General features: G+C 31.2%; 1 pseudogene; it reads left to right on the forward strand.

Moving 5' to 3' along the window:
* The first annotated feature begins 759 nt into the window (after positions 1-759).
* Positions 760-1,935, forward strand: LOC112096918 (annotated as a pseudogene).
* The last annotated feature ends 3,187 nt before the right edge of the window (positions 1,936-5,122 follow it).

Below are 5,122 nucleotides of genomic sequence, written 5' to 3' on the forward strand. Positions count from 1 at the left end.
GATGTGCTTTTAGTGATTTTTCCAGCTGTTTGTTGTAAAAGATGATTGTAAATTGAAATGAACTTGATGTTGTAATATTTTCTCTTTTGTGGAATCTCAGTTGTGTTGTCTATAATTTTAGTCAAAATTATTGTTATTATTTCTTACTAGAGGTAAATTTTTTATTAAACCTCATTAACACAATTCTTAATTAAAAGTATAGGTTAGTGTCGGTGCAGGATTTGCAGCACCAGATCCTGCCTAGCTACGTGTCAAAAATACAAAATAAATGAAGAGAAAGCACAAATACATGACTTGGATTAGGATAGAAGGAAACTTAAATCTTAAAGAAAATGATAGCTATATCCCACTATTTGAAAAAATGGTCATGTAGATTTTTAAGATTTAAATAAGGGACGGAGATCTTCTTTTGACAAATAATATCTTTTAGCTCTCTCAAGTAAAAAAAAAATTAAATATTTTATAATAAATAAAAATATAATATTAAAATATACGTGATAATATATACATTTTAAATAATTTCAATCCAAAAAAATAGTTATGTTTTATCGAATCTACCTATGTTACAATAGTAGTATGGTACCACAATATTTGTTCTTATCCAATGTAATCATTGGATGATTTAGAGCTTAATCTAACGGCTTAAATTATTTTTCTGAATATTTGAAGCAACAACTTGCAACCGTTGGAGCCGGTTGCATATTAATTTAATATCATTTGGGGAAGCGTACGGTCAGGAAGTTTCTTAGTATGCCACCAATGGAATTTGATTTCATCTCAAATCGATCTGCAGGCAGCAATTGGGAAATTACACTCACGGTCTTCCTCTTCTTCACTTCCTCTCTACTCTTCACTTTTCTCACTCTCGCGATGTTTACAGCATGATAAGTACAATTACAAACCAGGAAATGCCATTAACAATTTTCATTTGTCTTAGTCGTTTTTTTTTTTTTTAGTAGAAAGCCAAAAAAGAAAACGGGTGGGAGGTTGGGGCGTCGTGATGAAATGGTTTTGAGTTTTTGACGGAATGTTTGTTTTTGTGATTCATTTAGGGTTTGAATTCAGGCTTGTACGAACTCGGATCTATTCGAGATCCGTATTGGCGCTGAAATCAGATCCTTTGAAGCCTTGGTTTGAATTCAACCTTGAGAACTCCAAGCTTGTTAGAATCTTCATTGATCTCTCCAGAAATTACACGGATCTTATTACTAAACCCTACATATAGGGCTGCAATGGAGTCCGATTCTCTCACAATTGATGAATCAATATTGAGACAGTTCGAAAAGGAAGTAAAAAAGAGAATCAACTTGACTGGCTAAATAATTGCGGAGGCCAAAGAGTCTTTTGATAATCAATTGAAGATTTAGAAGTTAAAAGACACTATTTTTACTATGAACGAACAATTGACTAAGGCGAAAAAGCAAGGAGCTTTTTTGAGTTTGATTGCTGCGAAATCGATGCCTTAGAGTTTGCATTGTTTGGCCATGAGGTTGATGAAAGAGCGAGTTGTTCATCCGGAGAACTATAATGAAGAAGGGAAGCCCACACATGCAGAATTCGAGGATCCCAAACTTTATCATAATGCTATTTTTTCTGGGTAATATGCTTGCAGCTTCGGTGGTGGTGATTGGTGAATTTAGCTGTTAAGAACTCGAAGGAGCCTTGGAAACATGTGTTTCATGTTGTGATGGATCAAATGTTTAAATTGAAGGATTATAATGGAGCACATTTAGGCACGAAGGCTGTTGAGGATTATAAGTTTTTGAATTCTCACATGTCCCTGTGTTAAGGCAGCCGGGGTTTGCTAATTTGCAAAGGTTTTACTTCGGGAAGTAGCTTGAGAATGCTACGAAAGATGCTACTAACATGAAGTTTAGGAATCCCAATTACTTGTTGATACTGTATCATTTGAGGTTCTGGATAAGATTTCAATGATGGCCGCTTAAAACAAATAATAAAAAAAAAGAACTTGTACTGTATTTGGATCTTTACTTATTTGATATAGTTTTCTGCAATCTCTCCATGCAACCGGTTACTTTAATTATCCACTAACTCATCTCAACCGTTTGATGGACTCACTTTATATCCAACGGCAGTTTTAAATGAAGACAAAAAGTGTGGTATGTTGCAATTGTTGCAACATATGTGAGTCTTGTTTTACAATCTATTTAACATATTTTATTAAATTAATATATTTCTATGATATAGGAACATAATATTAAAATAAATTTACAAAAATTTAAAGAATTTTGAATGTAAAACAATTTCAATATATTAATAATGAGATTTTTTTATTATTATAAAAATTATTTAACCCATAGATTTTTTTAAATCTTTACAATAAGTATAAATATATTATCTTCACTTAAAAATATTTAAATATTATTAACCTATAATTAGGTTTGCATTTATTAGAAAATTTTAAAGTCAAATATATTGCACTTTTGCATTATTAGAATCATCACAGAGAAAGGAGCATATATACTTTATAACTTTAAAAATTGGTTTCTTCTGGAAACAGAGATGATGATTATTATAAGGATGAAAAAAAAAAGATAAAGAATATTAATGATTAACGAAATCTCTATGCAAATTGATTTTAGTAGGGAAAGAGTGAGATGAATAACTTCTTTTACAGCTAAAAACAGAGATGATGATTATTATAAGGTTGAAAAAAAAAGATAAAGAATATTAATTATTAATGGAATCTCTATGCAAATTGATTTTATAGGAAAAAAGCGAGCTAAATGATTTAGACATTCATAGTGTATTTATTTTTGAATTGGTGAATAAGAATTATTGACAACGCTAACTTCATCTTCACCGTTGGCTATCCAATAGCGGCAATTGTCGCCGATTATGATATCTCCAATGATGATGACGGTTTTTTTATTATTATTATTGGTGACCCCTTGGAAAGTTAACTGCAACTGCCAATCAGAGAAAAGTCGTCATGCACAATCCTCAATCGAACCAATCATCTACGTTACAGAATCTGAAACGTACACACTGTTAACATATATGTTTCCATAATGTTGATTTTGATGATAACAAACAAGATTAAGAATGATTAATCTTTTAAGCTCAAATTATTTTTATGCATTTTAAATAAATCATTATTTTTACATTATAAAGGTTCTATATTTAATGGAAAAATGATTTTATGAAATTGATTGTTTTTTATTCTTTTTAAATAAATCATTATTTTCACATTATAAATGTTTCATATTCAATGGAAAAATGATTTTATGAAATTGGTTGTTTTTCAAAGTTTATGGTTTAATTGAAAGAATTTTGAAAACTTTGAAATAAACAAGTATTGCTTGAAATTTCAGATTTGGACTTATTTGAAACTATTTAAATGTTTTTAGGCTATTCTATAATTTCACAAAGTTTGGGCGAAATTATAATTTCAGAACGTTGTGGGATTGACAAAGTATTATTCTAAAATTCTGAAATTGGACTTATTTGTAAATTTTCATAACGTTTTGGGTTATAGTATAGTTTTATAAAGTTTTGGGGTCAAATTATAATTTCAGAAAATAGTGCACTGTGCAGGTTACTGTGGCATCCGGCTTACCGGATATAAAAATCGGAAAACCGGATACGGGGCAGAATGTATCCAGAATGTAAACGGCTTACCGGATTTCGTAACCAGCAAGCCGGATAGGCAAAATTCAAATTTTTGCCTTAACGGTAACATAAATCCAGCTTATCGGATTCCATAAATGGCAAACCGGATACGCCCAGAATGTGAGTAACGGCTAGTTTTTGAGTTCAAACTATATAAACTCAAAACCAATTCATTTTTGGTAATCCAAGCAAGAAAGAACAAGTGCACATAACATATATTGAGCTTCAATTTCGTAACTCATCATTTATTAAATCATCTTTGTTTTTCAATTTGTATATCCACTCTTAAAGAGAGATTCATTGTTGTATTTTTCATTTCTCATCAAATTGTGAGTGTACAAGTGTGAGAAACACTTGGGGTGAAGAGATTGGAGAGATAATCTCTTGTTGTAAAGGTTCATTAACACATTGAAGTCAATTGTAAACGTTTGAAGCCTTGGAAATGCTTGGATAGTGAAATCCTCAAGCCCGGTGTGCTTGGAAGCGTGGACGTAGGCGGAGATTACCGAACCACGTAAAAATCCTTGAGTTTGCTTTCTCTTCCCTTACTCTTTAATTATTGTGCTTTGATTGAACTTATTGCTTTCAATTTTTATTAAGACATTAGATTAAATTGTTGTGTGGTTTGCCTAGGATAATTTTTAAAATCTCAATTCACCCCCCTCTTGAGTTGCCTAGTTAGTATTTCACACACCCAATGGGAAGCAGCACACGTGTTCTGAGGAGAGAGAGAAAAAACCGTGCAAATGCAAGCAATAGGTATTGGCTACAGTTGGATCTGTAAGTTACAGAATCTGTAACTTAGCCAACTCCCTCAATGATCAATATTGTTTCCGATATTTATAAATTGGTGGCCCCTTGGAAATTTAACTGGAAGTTTGCAAGTGTCAATCAGAAAAAAATCGTCATCCATTGTTTTTTTTTTTCTGCATTCCCTTTCATGTTCTTAATAATTGAGGACAGGTTGTTCATAACATTTATACTTTTCAAATGTGGAGCTGCATTTAATGTCGCTATTTTAATTTGGGATTAAATTAGGGGAACACTAACTTTTATATTTATCTAAACTCCTTAAATTTAAGACAGATTATGGCGTAAATAAGAATATAATAATAACAAAGGAATTAAAAAGTATAATGACGATCTTGCAGAAATATAAATATTAGCGTTGAATTAAATAACATAGAACACATGAATTGAATAGTGATTATCAAGACGGTGTTACTTGCACTCCTATTTATAAAAAATCTTGGTTCTGTTCCATTAGATTTTTTATCTTCAAAATCTTGCAAAGTTTTGACAACCCAAAGGCTCAGTTTGGTTGTTCTATATTTGTATGATATGAATTCAAATTTTTGTGTTCTGTTTTTCTTAATTCTGAACACGGATTCTTCTCTTCTCGTGCAAACCAGAAAGAAATGTTGTCTTACAAAAAAAAAAGGGGAATAACTTCATGAGAACAAAAATTCAGAAAAATAATATAAAGTTT

The sequence above is a fragment of the Citrus clementina genome, unplaced genomic scaffold (genome assembly GCF_000493195.1).
Source record: "Citrus clementina cultivar Clemenules unplaced genomic scaffold, Citrus_clementina_v1.0 scaffold_7, whole genome shotgun sequence".
In the NCBI taxonomy this organism is placed as follows: Eukaryota; Viridiplantae; Streptophyta; class Magnoliopsida; order Sapindales; family Rutaceae; genus Citrus; species Citrus x clementina.